Raw genomic sequence first — 19002 nt, 5'->3', positions numbered from 1 at the left:
GACCACCAGAGACCTGGAGATAGGCAAAGAGAAATTTGATTGTATCAACCTGTGAAAGACACTCCCTTCCTTCTATAGGTGTCATCAGAAAGTAATCCATAATCGTTTACTTTAGTTGAAATGTAGAGGCCAGCAAATGCATGGAAATCTCTAGAAACAGTGAGAATGAACACAGAAGCAAAGCCACTCAAACGAGATCCTTGTGACAAACCAGTAATGAAATGAAGGGGCCACAGTTGCTGGTTAGATAGCGTTACATAGACCAACTAGTTGTCCATGTCTATATATAGCCTAACCACTTAATGCTTAATATCAGTGTAATATTTTATTTCCTACTAATTAAATTTCTTAATATAATTTTTGTAAGAGTGCTTGTCTAGTATTTCAGCTATTGCTGGCAAACACTGGATGAGAGGAAATATGCCTCCTGGCAAAAGTCCATGAGATTAATTATCCAAAGAAATTTATGCCATGAATACAACTAATTGAAGTGTTATCAACATAGACGAAAAAAAAAAGCTCTTAATTGAATTTTGTACAATTTTCACTCAAAAGCCACTGAACCTGAAGGTTGTGTTTGAGCTGGATTGTCTTAAGCAGATGTTTTCATTTAAGGTTGGAAAAGAATATACACCGAGGAGGTCAGCAGAAAGGGATACTAAGTCCCAAACAAATGATGGCCCATAAAAGTTCTTAAAGCTCACCCACGTCTCCCTCTACTGAGATCCTCCCTTCACCCACCCCCAATAGAAACACTCTCCTGTTCTTGAAGTCCCAGTGCAAATAATAATAATCACAATTCCCTTGTCCTACAGCTGTGGCTCCACTAGCCATGCCCGAGGGACTCTCTGTGTTTCATGAGCCCCTTCTTATAGCAGATCAGAAAGCCCAACAAATGCTGGCTACTAGGTCATTACAGAATTCTAAATTATTTTATGGTATACTGAAAATGTTGTCTTAATGTATTTTCTCTTTTTTCTTGTGACTAACCTTTTCATTGTGAAGATGATCTTGCAGTTGTTTGGTTGTATTTCATCTCTAACCCTGCACTAAATTCAGTGTTGGAACTATCTTCGGTATCAATATAATTTGATAACAACAATTACAGAATATGAAAATGGGAATCAGTCTTAGATATTGTTATTCCAAGTGTTATGTATATGTTACTTTTCTATCACTCCATATAACAAGTTTTATTTTAGATTCTCTCTCTCTCTCTCTTTCTACCTCTCTAGAAGTTAGTCATAAACAGTCATGATCTCGTTTTTATCCTTAGTTGTGGCAATGACAATTTCTTTTTCTCATTTATTTATCCCAGTTTCCTCCTCATGGATAATGGGAAAATGTAGCATGAAGGAGAAAAATAAATCTTTATCAAATATCTATTATAGACCAGATACTGTATTTGTCAATTTACAAACACAATCTAACTTAATTCACTAGATAATTTTGCAAGATAATATTTTTTCTCTATCTGAGACTTAAATAAAAATTAAGTTCTATAAATTAAACCAAAACCATGAGACACAAAGTCTGCCCTTGCTTGTTCATTTTTACTATATCTGTTAAACATATTTTATATCAAACTTGAGTTAAGAGTATATCTGCTATGGAAAGATAACTAAAGATTCATACTTTTATTTTTTAGGATCTCAAAGATTAGGAGCCATCTATAATGCTTGTTCCAGATTAGCACTAAATGTTCATGGATATAAAACCTGTTAATAGCAATTCGAGACATAGGAAGGACCTGTGATCCAAAGGCAGTCAAATATTCATTTGTTTATATTTATTCAATCATAAAACTATTTATGGAGCTCTTACTCTGAGACAGGCACTGTGCTATATGCTCAGAATTCAATTTTGAACTTGACAGTTTTATGGCCTGAAGGTTTGTGCTCCCTCCCAAATTCGTATGTTGAAACCCTAATCCCCAATGTGATGATATTTGTAGGTGAGGTCTTTGGGAGGTAATTAGGGTTAGATTAGGTCATGTAGGTGGAGCCCCATGATGGAATTAGTGCCTTTAAAAGGGGAGGACAAGAAGAGGATTTCTCTCAGCCACACGAGGAAGCAATGAGATGACTGTCTGCAAACCAGGAAGAGTGCTCACATAGAAACCAAATGTGCTGACATCTTGGACTTTCTGGCCTCTGGGACTGTGAGAAATTTCTGTTGTCTAAACCACATAACCAATGGTATCTTGTTATAGGAGCCCATATTAAGACAGACACTGTCCCTGTCCTAATGAAATTTTTCTGTTAAAGGTCTGAGAGTCTTTGTAGAAACCTGTGAATCCTTTCTAATAGTTAAGTCAATTTATGTTATAAAGTCCTTTCAGAACACTTTATGTATCTGTGTAAAATAGATATTGTGATTTTAAACCTCCAATAGCATGTTGAGCCTCATGTGTAACAGATTTAAGTAGCATGTGGAAGTGTTGGGATGAAAACCTGAGTTTGACTCTAGAGCCAATGTTCCATTCACTGTACTGCAACAAACTCTTTTCTTTTTAATAGAAATAACTCTACAGCCCACATTAAGCAATATATTAGATATTACAAGAAGTTATTTCCATCGATAAATTTTGGTCCCCAAAAAATTCTCTGTTATAATCCAAAACCCAATAGCAGAATTCTAGGACTGGAAAGGATCCCAGAGCTTATTACAGTCTAAATTACTCATTTTACAGATGAAGAAATAGGAATAAAAACCCGGGGAAATTATGTGAATTATAGCTGGTCAGTGAAAGAATCATTGACTTCCTAATTGCAGTTCAGTCTTTCTAGATTAGCACTATGAAGACTTTTTCCTAGCATCAGTGTTCCTGCTATTATATATTGCCTTTACTGTGTTTAACGGGGTTGCATGAGTGACTTTTTTATTCTAATAATCCAGATCCATTTGCCTGGATGAAAAATTTTGTTCTAATCTTTTCTTTTATTCATCAAAATGACAAAGAAAGCACATATTGAACTGTTACATATCCTAAAATGTTGTTACTCACATTTATATTCTCTTGTTCCAAGAGGGAATAAACACTATTAAATTACAACAAATCTTTTCGTAATGTATTCCACAGCTTTATGATGGCCTGAAATGTGAGCTTGGTGATAGGCATCTCCAAATACACTCACATCATTTCCTCGCTCTCTGTCTATTTGGACAGTTGGTCAATGCTTCTGCTCATCTGTAAATACTATGCGGTCTGGGTTATTCAGCACGATTTGTATCAAAATCTACAAGAACACAAATCAATAACACTATCATTTTTTAAACACAAGATTTGAAAGCTGCTGAAGTATGTTGGATGGACTTGCTTTATCATAGTCATAATTTGGTATACTGCATATTGTGTATATATACATATATGTTGTCACTCCCCTTTTCACATTTTTATGGCCACTGATAAACATTTCAGAAGTACTACTATTCTCACTCATTTTTATTATACTGGTTAAGAAAAGTACTTATATTTTTTGTCAACATAGGAAAGCCATGATCCCAATTTCACTGTAGTAGCCAAAATGAAGATCTTGAATAAGATCTTCAAAGTCAGATCTTATAGATTCAAATTACAGCTTTATCACTTATAATTATTTGTCTTTAGGCAAGTAACTTAGCTTTTCTCTGCCTCAGTTTCATCATCTGAAAAAATGGAGCCAGTATTACTTCTTAGAATAGTTGTGAAGATTAAATGAGATAACCTGCATACTATTTTTGGCTCCACACCTGGTATGCAGCAGCATTCAATATACATTAACTATAACAATGATGACAAAAGTGAGGATTATGATTTCATTGCTCAGATTCCAAATGTCCAAGTCAATGACCAAATTACCTACATTAGGTTCCATGGAACATATTAAGTGTCCTGTGGCAAGGAACTCCAGCAGTTTCTGATGACCATGTAAGATCGCCAGCTATGAGCACATTATGTTAACCAAAATCAGCATTACCAATAGAGGACCCAAGGAAGCAAAAACTAATGCATTGTATTTGGAAGAGTCGCCATAGGTATGGATTTGTGATAGAGAATGCCAGCCTTTTACAAAATTATACAGATCCACTCTTTTCTGACAGGCAGGCCAAACAGGGCCTAAGCCCAGGAGGAGAGCTCCTGAACCATGGGAGGAAGGATACTGTATAGTGTCCAAGCTAAAAGGTAGGGGTTGGGGTAGACAGCTAAAATAATAGTGTGCATAGCAAATTGCATGGCAGTGACTATAGAACAATGATGGTTGAAGAATCGCTTGATAGTAGAGTGAAAAACAAGATAGAAGCAGCAGCAAGGTGTGATCTGGCTCAGTACTGGAGAACTCCACCTGAAGGGTTCTCCACTTAATGTTTTAAAGGGGCCAAGGAAGGAATAATATGAGATGAAACAGAGTAGGAATTGTGAGCTGAGGTCTATATAAATTCATTGATTTATCTAAGGCCACCGAGCTCATTTGTTGCTGATCTGGTTTTAAAACTCATATCTGATCACTCACAATCCTAAACTGGTTCTACTAGGTCACATGAGAAATGCTATACCAGACTAATTTACCTAAGACCAAAAGTACTTTCATAAACATACAGGCATTTACTAACATGATCCCCATAGATCTGATATCCTAGATTCTTTCAACAAATTGTGCCAGTTAGATTTTTTTTTTAAATTACCTGTCTCAATGAAATTTAAGACAAAAGACACTAATATGTGTATCTACTGCTTGTCTCTTAGGAGTACACATATACTTGAATAATTCTTTGGACTCTTGCACCTTTCTAGATCATCACTTTAAACTTTAAACTGTCCTTTGTCTATAAATATATACGATTGTCATATTAACACCTACTGCATAACCCATTATGAGTCAGAACACATCAAGCTTCTACTCCAGGCCCCACAGTGGCTTCTCAACTCACTCTGGGTAAAAACCAATGTCCTTAGAAGGACTGCCATCCCCTCCCTGGGCAGACCTCTCTGGTCTCCTCACCATCCCCTTCTTATTCATTTGTTCCAGCCACTCTGATCCCCTTAATCCTTCTGGCTTTCCGGGCTTCCTACTTGTTCTTTTCACTGCTTGTCAAGCTCTTCCTGCCCCACATATCCACATGAATGACTTTCTCACTTCCTGAAGATCTTTACTCGGAGTTCACCTTCTCAAAAAGGCCTTTGCTAGACCCTTGAATAAACATTTCAATGTACCCAACTCTTCCTATAACCTCTCCCTGCCTGTTGTATTTTTCTCATACTTATCCACATCTAACATGATATATTTAAAATACATATAAATATATATATTCAAAATATATAAAAAAACCATGAGAGTGGGGTTTTCTTTTTCAGTTTTGTTGAATGCTAGATCCTTGATGACCAGAACATTACCTAAATTTAATGAGTAAATAAAATAACATAAAAAACAAACAAACTAATACTTGAATGAATTCTGGTCCCTTTACAATTAAATGTAAAATTGTACAACTTCCCTGAAAGAGAAGGATACAAAATAACTTTCGAACTGTGCAATGGAAGGTTTAAAAACCTCTCTGACATTTAATCCCATCATACCGGCCTTTTATACTCAGCTAACTGAATTTCTATCAGTATCAGCACAAACATTTCTATTGCACAAAATGCTCTATTTGGTGGCTTTCAGAAGGATTTCCACATTATTTACATTCATCCCACCATTTCCACTTTTGAAAGTCCATTCTTCCTCCTCTTCTCTCTTCCAAGCCCTGCCTCCCTACTCCAGATCAAATGTAGTCTCCATTTCTGGACCACTTAGTAGCTAAACCATTCACTAGATCATCTGACTTTATTCATCTGAGATATTTTTTATAGCACTGTCTTGTCCTGGATTATAACATTTTGTTTATAGTTTAAATTACTATTATTTATTCCTTCTCTTAGTTATGAGTTTACTTAAGTCTCATTGACACTTTACAATTGTTTGAAACCCTTTCATGCCTAAGATTGTGTCTTATTTATGGTACACGGTCAGGAAATATCTACTGATAGATTTATTCTCATGGTGGCTATAGCCATTCAGTGCCTTTGGTTTAAAAGAGCATTTAAACACAACAGGATAGCTCAATTGGTGGAAAGTCATACTGGAGTAATCAGAATTTACAGCCTCTACCAACAAACCTATCTCTGAAAAATAATTATCCAGTTTACACTCAATCCCACTAGAGTATTCCTAAAGGATAAGTGAGTAGGCATCCTCTGACAGTGTCACAGAATAAACTGAGAAGCTTTACCATTAAGTCACAAAGGCAAACTTCTATTCTTTCCCAATTTATGTAGCCATACCAAATCTAATTCCAATGTTTCATGAATAGGAGGAGCCAGGCTAAATTGTTGAGCAGAATCTACTCTATTGCTTGTTCATCAGCCTTTTAAAAGGATATTCGAGTCTAGGCAGGAAGGTGCGCACGTAATCCTTCAGAAAAGTAAATGTAAGAAGCTCACCAATAAGACCATGTACAATTGGGTACTCACTCTCCTGAGCTGTTTATCTCAGTTTTACATCTTGCTTGTCATTTTGAAAGCCATTTTTCCTTTTAAAATCCCATCTGTTTTGAAGACTGAAAAGCTATATTCTAATATGGCAACAATTGCTGTAAATTTTGTTATTTACTGAAATCATACTATTGTGTCTATTGTTTCTACTTTATTTTCAAGAATAAATTGCTTGAAGTGTGGGTTAGTGCATAAATATCCCACCACAAATTAAATAGTTGTCAAAAATGTTTTGGGGAAATTGCATTGAATCATAAACCAAAACACTGCATGATTTATTACTGAGCCTGCTCAAATCCGTAGCAATGCATAGAAAGTTGGAGAGGAGGAGCCCTTTCCCAAGCAGTTCTCTGAGTGTGTGTGTGTGTGTGTGTGTGTGTGTATGTGCGCGCGCACGCGCGCACTCACACGTGTGCATCTCTGTTCCATGTACATCTCAGGCCAGCTTGGAAAAGGAGTATTAGAATTGAAGTTAATAGGTGTTTAAAAGTAGACTAATGTAATCTGAAGGAGAAAAAATTTCCATGGTTGTGATGTGCTCCAGAGCTTAAGAAAAAAAAAAAATCTGCCATTGACCTTGTTAGTTTAATTAAGTGATTCCCAATTAAGATGCTAACAGAATGTTGGCAGCTAATGACACACAAACTGATATTGGCTCAAAGCGTATGCTATAATTCCTAATGATGATGATGATGATGATGCCAGTGGTAGTTTATTACTATGGAGCAATGGATAAAAGGATAGAACATTCTAAAATATATATGTTCGATATTACAAGGGAGGAAAAGCAGCAAGCACTTATCCCTTGTGGAAGGCCCTGTGGCCATAGGTACACATGGAAAGGGAAGTGACAAAAGATGAAACAGAAGAAGAAAACATGAAAGTAACAGGTCTTCTATTAAAAGACAGCAACAGCATTAAGAAAACTTCAACACTTACCGATTAAATATCTTACACATCATTCATTACTCGGCTCAGTAAATATTTATGGTGTGCCTATTTGATCAGCCAGTGGAGAAACACTTATTCTTACTTCCTTTTTGCTTCTGTCCCAGCTTGGACTTGGCCAAACTGTTTCCAAGAGTGAAGACATTAAAAAAGCAAGCCAGGCAAATGCAAAAATGATCAATGTCAAAACAAATTTTAGAGGATTTTTGTCAGTCTGTTCTCAAAAGATATTGGCTTCACATAAGCCATTGGGTAAATCCTCCATTGTCTTCTAAAGATAACTCATTTTCATGCACATGTGGACTCAGGTCACTGTCAATGTGACATGGGCTACAGACCCTAAGAGAGCCTGTGCCTAGTGATCTTCCTCAAAGTTATGGTTTTGCAGTGCTCTGTTGCAGCATATATCTTTTCTGTAAAGCATTATTTCTTCTAGGCATTTTTACCCAGAACCTAGATACATTCCAGTAGGGTTCCGAGATTTTGACCAAACCATTTGTCATTTCTACATTTCCTTCAGGCTTCTCCAAAGCTGGATTTCTGGTGAAGTGGGAGTTTTACATTCACAAACATAACTTTAGTTTCTTATTGATGATTGCAAGGTGTACCACTTAATGGAGAAGAAAAATTACTTCATTAAATACTTAGTAAATCAAAACATGACCCTGTCGATAAGAGGTATGTGATGATAAGGAGTAATGTCAAGACTCACAGCTGAGAGCACCAGCCAAAGCAGGGAGCAAGCACCTTAGATCATTGGAAGCAACTCATGAACTCAGAGTCCTGCAGGCATACAGGGCCACAATGGCAGCAAAGGAGAGACCTTGGTGAAGAGGATCTAGAAAGACAAAAATGAATAATCTAGCCACTGCCTACCATAATCTGGTACTTATCTACTCGCCCACATACTTCCATTTGCCAAAGTCTGATCTGAACACTATCCAGATACTTCTATGGTGCTAATCCCATATCTACTCCAATGGTACTGATTGGCCTTAGCATTCTTTGGTACCACAAATGTTTACACCCACATAATATGCTCTTATTATTTCTTGTACATTAGTTTCAACATCTCAGTTGCAAGCCTCTTAAGGACAATACTGTGTCTTTTTCTTTATTTTATCCCTCTCTCTACCTTCCACAACAAGAGAAATATATATGTATTGTAGTTCAAAAAATCTGGATGAATAAAATAAATGAATTAATGAAAGAATGTACAAGCTTATTTTAATTCACCAAATGTGTTAGTCTTTCCTGGCCTTGCTACTGTTTATCTTCTAACAAATCTTTTATGCAGGCAAGGCAACTCCGATACATGTGAGAACTGTACAGCAAATATACAAAGATATTTCTCTCTTCTACAGATATGGAAGACATTACCAAACACCCATAGTAAACTTCTCCTTGCACCCTAGTCATGGTGTAACCATTCTTCTCAACCTAGCAATACAAATGCTCCTGCTGATTAATCCAATTTGAATAAACCCATTTCTACCCTGACTTTGGAGGATTATTCATAAAACAGATACCATCTGAAAAAATCCCCATCTATCTGGAAAGTGACATTTTTACGCATGGAAAAGAATGAGAGGACAGGGCAAGGTAAACTTGAAATTATCTATCCCTTCTACCCTGCAATTCTTCCTTTATTTTCTGTACCACACATGAATAAAATGGTGGAATTAGTGCCTGCCCCCTTTCACTTACCACCCATATCAAAACAGTTCAAGTTCTGTCAGTTCTATATACATAATATCTTAGCAACCTGTCACCTTTTCTTCACTCCTAGTGCTATTTTCTCAGTTCTGGTTCCAATAATCTCTCTTCTGAATTATTTAAATTATCTCCTATCTTTTTTATATCAGTTAATGCCTTCCTCTAATTTATCTTCTATATAATTTCCAGAGTGATCTTTCTTAAATGTAAATCTTATTAAATTACCCCTCCATTGAAAATCTACAATGAGTTCTCAAATTTTCAAAATAATATTCACATTATTTCATGTAGAATACAAGACCCTGAAGGATGAGGCTGCTCTTTTTTAAAATCTATCATCTGTTCTCCACCCATCTCCGATATAACTCTTTAAGGCAATATTCAACTTCTGTCTCTCTTCTTTCTGTCTTTGTGAGTGCTATTGCTTCTACCTAAAATACCTTTCCCTTCTTCAGCTTATCCATTGGCTCATCAATGTGCTGCAGACTTCTGGCAATTCTGAAAAGCTCTATTAGAAGCTTAAACGGACAGGTGGAAAAAAATATATATATTGTTAGAACCCACATATGGCTGTAAAGATTACTTTCAAGTAGTCAGTTTAATTTTTTTTACCTCTTTTGCATATTAGAGTTCCATTTTAAGATTATGCTTAAATAAGGACTTCTTTGTACTAAAAAAGAAAAAAACCTTTAATACCACTGAGCTTCCCTGATGTCTGTTAGGTTTAGATTTCTGACTACTTCAATTGGCCCACTTGTAGAATCAAAAAACTGGAACACATAAAATATTTTTGGAGATTTCAAATTTATGTATGTATTGGTGAATTTGGAAAATTAAGAGAGAAGGATCTATCATTAATTATAATGTCTTATTTAAGCACATTTTCTAAACTATGGTTGGACAACATTTCTGTAATTATGCCCATTATTTTGGTACATTTAGAGAATGAACTCTGAACCCTAGTGGATCCTGGATGAATTTTAAAGATTCAATGGTTTGGAATTTTTTTTTTAATTAAGCATTTCCGTAGGAAGAAGATTTATAAGTTTAATAGAGTCTCAAAAAATCCAAGATAGCAAAAATGTTTAAGTACTTATCCTTTATGGAAAAAAATATATTTCCCTTTAAGAATATAAATTTAATATAACAAAAGTCAAGGAAATGTTACTCACAATAAAACACTTGAGTGCAAATTAATCATCCCTGACATTTTGCAATTTCTCTCATTACATCCTCTCTAGTCTTGAATTAAAGCAGCATTCTCCAACATTTTTGGCACCAGAGACCAGTACTTCTATGAGAATCTAATGCCTGCTGATCTGAGGTGGAGCTGAGGCGGTGATGCTAGCACTGAGGAGCAACTGCAAATACAGATGAAGCTTTGATAGCCTGCCTGCCACTCACCTCCTACTGTGCAGCCCCATACAAGTCGATGGCCCAGGGGTTGGGGACCCCTGACCAAAAGGACATGAGTATGTAGTCTATACTCATATAATTTGGTTCAAAAAATGGACAAGGCTTATATGGTTAAACACCACCTTAGAGGTCAGAGCCAAGGACTTGCTTGATCACTACTAAGAGCAGATAAGAAAGTATCTGAACAACTATAATAAGAGATGCATTTTTCTGAAATCCCAAAGATTGGATAGAATTTCTGTAAATTGATTTCAGAAACTTTTCATTAAATGTATAATCAAACATGGAGTTACTTTTAACTAAGACAGAATTGTCAAAAACAATTGATTTTATTATGGTGAAGATATTCAAACCATTGATTCATCACCCACAGTCTGTCTTGGAACAATCTATATTTCCTTGAAGGGATAGCTTTCTGTGCAATATATTTCTGCCCTCTAATAACTGAATACTACCTATGGGTCATAGCTGATGAAATAATAGGTGTTTTCTAAGCTGCAAAGGGTCCTTCACATTCCCTTTCCATGTAATTGGAATGTGAAAACAATAAGAATCAATCAAGCAAATAGTAGTGGGCTCTTGAACTGAATAGTCAGGTAAAATAAAGCAGAGAGGCTTTGAGAAAGGAAATGAGAAAATGAACAAAAGTTCAAATGTATTTCAGTGAAAGACTGAGACAATGACCTTTGTTTCTGCTTTCCATTTCCAAGTGTCTTGTGACACTTTGGCTACAGGATTACCTGTTGAAGTCTTTAAATAAGCAAATTTTCACTTGAGTCTTTTCGAATGTGTTTAGTTCCTTGCAATCAAAAACATCAGGATACTTCATGCTCTGTTCAGCTTTGAATACTAGACTTATATGTAATAATATATATATATATATATAAAACTTGAGATGTCAGAGTCATAAAGAACTGGGGCAATAGCCGGAAAAGGAGGACAGAAATGCCCCCTTAAGATAAAATACAAAAATATATAAAAATAAATGTATATGTATACACTTACACAAATTTGCTTAATTCTGCAATTTTGCAGTTGTAAGGTTGCCCTGAGAATATTTTCTACTTCTGTGTGGCCAAACAAATCCTTAATTAATGATACTGCAATTACTACTACTATTATTACTACTGTTACTACCACTTATACTACTACTGCTAACAAAACAAAGAGCCTCTCTTATCTCACAGCACTTGGCAGTGTTTGAGTGTTTTCCAGTCAGCTCTTCATCTGATTCCCTTGGAGAGCCACTGACGTCAGTATAAAAGACATTTTTATTTTCTTTAGACTGGTGAAGTGACTAAGCCTCACAAAGTTAAATATTCTGACTCCAGACCAACTCTGCTCTTTCTATTACATCACAGAAACACTTTCGTACAACTTTTTAGCTGAAGCGAACTCTAAATTCAAAAATACCAAATCCATCCTGAATATTTACTCTCTTCAGCCCAAAGAGGCTCAGAGAAAAGGATATAGATGGAATCAGCAAAATCCATTAATTTCTGAAGTCTCAAAACCCAGACTTTAGTGCTGTGGGGAAGGAAGGCTAGGTATAAAAAAACCATGTGCCTATTATCTATGTCAGCAATGATTATCTACCATATACTAGCTCTGGGTTCATCACTGTGCTAAGCACTGAATGTAAAAAAAGGTAAGATAAGCCTGCTTTCAAGGGGTTTTCTACGAGTGAACAACTAAAAATCATATTTAAGCCATACGGATTGGCCGGACTCTGGATATGAGAGAAATTTCTATGGGCTCAGAGAGCCAACAAGGGTACAACAAAGATATAGGATGAAATACAACATGAAATAGATTATGTGGTATGTTTAGGTAGAAATGATTTTCTTCTCTATCAGGAATTTCTGACTGAATTTGAATAGTAATATTTTAGAAATGAATTTAATTGTTAAGTAGAATATGGTTGGGAAAGAAGAATTAGCAAAAACAAGATCAGTTAGCGAATAATTACCAAGAATAAGTGAGGCAAACAATTTGTCTTTTTTGAAAAGAATGGGATTGAACTGAATAAATAGTGAAAAGCACTAAAATCATAAAACTTTCAAATTACACTTTAGATCTCATGATATTTAAACTCAGTAATTCTATAGACAGAAATAGTAGCCAATATCACTGAGTATGACAGAATTTAGAATTGAATTCTTAGAGATTATGTCACCCATTTTCCTCATTTTAGAAATCTAAAAACTGAAGCCCTAAACTGTTAAATTATTTACACAATATGGCAGAGCTTACCAACCAATTTGGGACCAGACCCCAGTTACAGGGACTCTCCTTCTCTTTAATCCTCTTTTTAAAATCTTTGTTGATCTGTATGCATCTGTGGCTTATTACAAAAAATGTATTTGAAAGTCATTATATTATGCAAAAGTCAAATAGCATTATTATGCCTTTCTTTGAACCATCCACTGAATGAGTCCACTTATCCAATCACCATTATAATAGAGCTTCTGTTACCAGACAGATATTGTGTAGTAAACAATTTTTTATTTTTAAAAAACATTTTGCTTACTGAGAAGTCATTTTTTTCTTAAAAGATGCCCAGTGAAATTTGAATACATGGGTTTTCTTGACATTGTAATATATGATGCAAATAATAGTGTTATTTAAAAATGAATGAAACATGTAGAGTACCAGATTTCAAATCTAGAATTTTAGAGCCTTGACATATGAGCAGGAAATACAACTTCATATGGATCTTTCACTCCAAATAAGTAGAAACTGAGGGCTTTAGAGATAGAACTTATGATGTGGCATTATGGGGGCTATTAAGAAGTTAACACAATAAGGGACATTTCAGTGCTTAATGTGGCAAGATTAAGAACACCAATGTAATATTGCTCATTTCTCATTGTATCATGAAGAGTCGTACAGCCCTACTACGATTAGTGTCTAAGGCAGCCTGTGAAAGAAACATCTCATCAGACTAAAACCTTTCTGTTGGGGTCATCATGTAAACAGTTAATGAAGCAGAAACTCTCTAGGGGTTCATTGACTGAGCATATTTAGATGAGTTCTATAGAAATGTTCAATCGGTGGTAGAGGAATTATTTCAATGATGCTTTAAAGAAAACTGTGGACATTAAACCTTCCCTGAATTCAATGGGGTGTTCATAATTATTTTCTTATTTTCTGAGCACTTTAATAGTTTGGCTATATGTATATATTTTTATTATATGAATTAACAGTTAAGCCAGAGGTCACAGAACTATTAACTGCCCAGTTCGATTGAATGAAAGAGATTCATGTTGCCAACTTCTTCTAGATTGGCTGGTTGGATTCAGAGAAGTAGCCCCATTTAATTCTTTCATGAACATGTAATGAACAATCATTGGTGGGTTATTTTCACCATAACCACAATGATCAGCCTTTCCATGAATGTTCATTATGTACCTGCACCACTAGGAATACATTATATCTATGTAAATATCTTTATATTTGCATATATAATGCTCTTATTTAGCATTTAATACATGCCATGCACTATCGTAAATTCTCTATAAACATTAATTCAAGTTTTGTAAAATTTGCTTATTACACACTCTTGAATCCCTTGTCACCAAAATATCCCAGTCCTTGTGATACATTCATGTTTTCCTTAAGGGTTTCAAGAATTAATCCAATTGTTTTCTTTCTCACCCCATCCACTGCCATGTTTCAACTTCATATCAACAGACATGTTGATGATCCATCTGATAAACTGATATAACTGTTTCTCAACTCCCTCAGATTAGATGATCTTCAACTCTAATTCCAGAAGCACAGTCAAAATTAGATCCTACCTCAACTGGAAACATTTCCCTTTTGAATTTGAATTAGGAATATTTCCTTAAAAGGCAGAGTTCTCTATTTTCTCCTCTTTTTTGTCTCATGTAGCCTGTAATGTACTCTTATCATGAACTCTTTTTGCTAACTTTCTCCCATTTTTTTTTTAGTAGAGCTGCCTCTTTCTGACTTTATTGTCCTCCCCACTGCCAATACCAATTTTCTGAAGTCCACTGATCATATCTCAGGCAACAAATACCTTAGAATTTTATAATTTTTACTATCCTTGGACTAAGTTTCTGAAATAATTTTACATGGGAACTTGAACATGTAGATAACATAATCACAAATCTAACAAACTACTGTTACCATAAATATCACTACTTTATTGCTGCTTATATCACCACTGTCACTATTACTATTCACTTTGCTTTTATTGTGTGCTAGCCTCTATACTAACAGTTTTGTATATCTTATCTCATTTAATTCTCAAGACAACTCCATTGATATTATTATAATGTCCATTTTACAGAAAAAAAAAATGTAGGCTTAGAATGTTTAAGTAACCTGCCACAGGTTAGAAATGTAGTCATAGCTATACCACAATTTTTAAACCTAAGTCTGGCTACACTATCCTATGTAGTCCAAAAGTCAGAGGTCCAATTGAAGCTATACCTGTCATCAATGTGGAAAAGATAATGATAACATTTATTAAGTCATTTCTTCACGGAGCTGAGATTTTCTTAACATTTGTGTCAATTGTGTCAAAAACAAATGTTAGATCAGGCAATTAGATGATATTTATTGAAGCATACCTAAGAAAATTTAACAAGTAAAAATACAAACATACAGATATAATAAAATAATGTGGCTTACTCTGCACTCTGCCATGTGAGGATACCATGAGAAGTCAACTGTCTACAGCTGAGAAGAGGGTTCTCACTAGAACCCAACTATATTGCCACCCTGACCTTTTGCTTTCAGCCTCCAGAAGTGTGAGAAAGAAATTTCTGCTGTTTATAACCAATAAACAAACAAACAAATATATAAAATAGTGTGCATTTCTTCATATTATAAAGGAATTCTTTACTTGACATTAGGATTTGTGTGAAATAATTATTAATTATTATTTAGATAATTATTAATAATAGATAATTATTAAAATTCTTTTGATTTATAAATTATTAGAAAATCTATAAAGAAGTTGTTGATAAAAAAGTAAAAGAAGATTGGAGGGTTAAAAAATAATTCTTAAATCTTATGGTTCACCATTAATCAATCAGACTAGATATTCTAAGATACATATAAATTATAGCTTTTACAAGGTCAAAAAACAAAGAGTCAGCTCCTACCTTTGAGTAGTATATGCCTGAGTTGGGTAGACCATGTAAGCACGCTAATGTACACACATACACACACACCGCAGATACCTTGAAGATACATACTAAACAGTTTATAAATTGAGTTATCAGGATATCGAGGTGACCGGCAAAGCAAGACAAGCGTCCATTTCTTTAACACAGTGTTTCTCAACCCGTTTTTTTTTTTTCATTCCCACCCATCCCTTCCTAACAAGTCTTTTTATACTTTTTTTCTTAATAGTCCTTCCACCATGAAATGTTAATATCAGATATGTGGTTATATGTTTTTATACAGTGGACAATATGGAGAGCCACAAACCACTGCAATATCTAAAATTCTTTCACTCCCCAAGAATAAATTTTACCCCTTTGGAAGGTGATATGTACCTGTTAAAATGCATGCTTTAGCATTATAAAAATACATGTCAAAATTGAATGTTAAAAGTTGTATATCAAGCTCTGTTTCATAATCATATAATTCTCTTTCATCACCAACTGGAAATGTTTCATGCTTTTGAATATTTTTTTTTTGTGAATTTAGTCGAGTCCATTAATTCACACACTTCATGTCCTATATTAAAACTCTTTGACCTGGTAACAATAGACACTAGAAAGTGCATATTAAGTCAAGTACTAAAGGCTCGAGTAGATTAAAAATATTTTTAAAAATCCCTTCACTGTCTTGGGAGCCAAGCTGGGTGTTGCATCAGATTTCTAAAATACCAGAAATTACCATTGTCTCCTACTGAGTGCAAATCACAATTTGAACAACTAGCAAAATACATTGATTGCATTTATCTAACTATAATTTTTATCAGTCCAGGAGTATAATGAACATTAAAGTAACCTCTACATAATGAGAAAAGCAAGGCATAAAATTCAAACTCAATATTCTGTAAATGTGTCCCGGCTAGAGCCCTCGAGATTGTCTCCAGACTTTGTAACACAATCAGGTCTGGGAAAATACCATGAAAATGTTTTCTTTCAATCATTTGTAATTGGTATTCTTAAAGTGAAGGGAAGAAAATAAAGGGGATGGGATCTTTCGATTTGCTGCTTTTGTTTGGAATTGCTCCAAATCACAAGTAACTACAGGGCAAATTGACATCTTCTCGGTTGAGTTGTAACCTTTTCCTCCTCCATTTCTTTCCAAGGTTTGTAAACAAACAGATCTGAGTCAGGACATTCAAAAACTGGTCTCAAATCAAACTTCTCAGCTTGGCATTTAGGCTACACATAATCTGGCCTCACTTTTACACTTTGCAACAGTATTTATTTTTCATTCCTAATGTAAACCTTTAACTATTTTCTCTAGGTTTCTTTTGCATTATCCTCTGAATGAGCCATACTAATTTCCACCTCTGCTTCTCATTTCTGTTTTTTTTTTTTTTTTTTTTTTTTGGTTGGCATCACCTTTCCTTTCTGCCTGTGGGAGGCATACTCATCCATCAAGATCCTTTACTAAGTTGGTCTCAGAAATCTCATACATTGATACATCTTTTCCCTACTCGATAGCACTTGTTTTCTCTCAACTGCTCCATCCATCACGTTATTGATGTGGCAGATATGTACTCAACCAGAAAATGTTTAGTAAGTGCTTACTGTATGCCACATACTGTTTCTAGGCACCAGGAATAGACTAGGGAACAAAACAGACAAAAACCCTAGTAGGAATTAGTGGGGAGAAAAGAACAATAAAATGTAATAGATAAAATAGCATATATAAAAATAAAATTAAAATACAATATTTGAGATACAAGGTCAGCGCGCTTTTTCTGTAAAGGGCCAGACAGTACGACTATTCAATGTTGTCCTTGGAGTATGAAAACAGCCAAGACAATATGTAAACAAAAATAAGTGTGGCACTGTTCCAATAAAATTTGACTCATGAACAATAAAATTTGAGTTTATTGAAATTTTCCTATATTATGAAATAATCTACTTTTGATTAAAAAAAAGAAGTTTAAAAGTGTAAAAAAACTTCTTAGCCCATGGATCATACAAAAGCAGGAGGTGGTCAGGATTTGAACTACAGGCATAGTTGCTGAACCTTGATTTACATAATGGCAAGTAATAGAGAGAAAACTAAATCGGAGAAGTGGATCTGGGAGTGTTTGCAGGATAAAGTCAGACTGTAGTTTTAAAAAGAGTGGCTTGGATAAGGACCCACTGAAAGGTGACATTTGAATAAATAATCAAAGGAAAAAATACAAATTTCTCTTGAAAATGAGAAATTTAAGAAATAAAATACTTCTTTAATTTTTATATCAATCTTGGTCTCCATATCATTCATTATTCCCATAGGTTTTTCATCTGGGATCCACAGATAGAACCCCTCACCCACAAGAAGAGCTTGTGTATATATAAGAGGATTTCACAAAATTGTGTTTTTATTTTTAATCCTATATATTTTATTTATGCATTTAAAAATGATACCCTGAGAAGAACTCTATAGCTTCACCAGACTGACAAAGGGACCCACGGAACAAAACTCTTTGAAGATTATTAAGGGTCTTGTCCCAAGAGACTAGATGAAAGGTTAGAATTGGAATTTAGACCTTGGAATTATTACTACCTCTAATTACCTGGTAGATCCTTCAATATCTCCTGCACAATAGTCCCTTTATATGTACTTGCACAAATATACTCTAGGGACACAGCTCCCTACCTCAAGAATTTGTCTAGAACCTCTCCCCTTTGCTGACTCCAAACCAGCATATCCCTCCCCATCTCAACTTCTTATCTCCTCTCACTGGCTCTTAGCAATATCTCCATCTGGCTCAATAACTCCCTTTCATAATTATTCTCAAATCCTCTCCCCTCATCTTTTCCCACCACTGACAACCCACCACGTATTACTGGTCTGGATTTACCATAGTCACTGAAAATATATTATTATCTGACCATGTCTAGCATATGGTAATTCGACTAAAGAGTCCATGTGATTAATGAACACTCATAATTACAACCAAAGTACATACTTATTCTATAGTTATAAGAAATAAATACATCTTGCTAAATCAAATACAGAAAATACCAAAAAGATAACATATCATGATCAAGTGAGATATATTCCAGAAATGAAGTGTTGGTCTAATATTTGAAAATCAACAAAGTAGTTCACAATACTGGCACACTCAAAAAAAATATGATTATCTCAAGTGATACAGAAAAATCATTTGACATCTATCCTTGGTAAAAACTCTCAGTGAACTAATAATACAAAGGAATTTGCTCAACCTGATAAAGGACACCCATGAAATC

Source organism: Pteropus medius, unplaced genomic scaffold (assembly GCF_902729225.1).
Source record: "Pteropus medius unplaced genomic scaffold, Ma_sr-lr_union100, whole genome shotgun sequence".
In the NCBI taxonomy this organism is placed as follows: Eukaryota; Metazoa; Chordata; class Mammalia; order Chiroptera; family Pteropodidae; genus Pteropus; species Pteropus medius.
Note: the sequence above shows the minus strand (reverse complement) of the source record.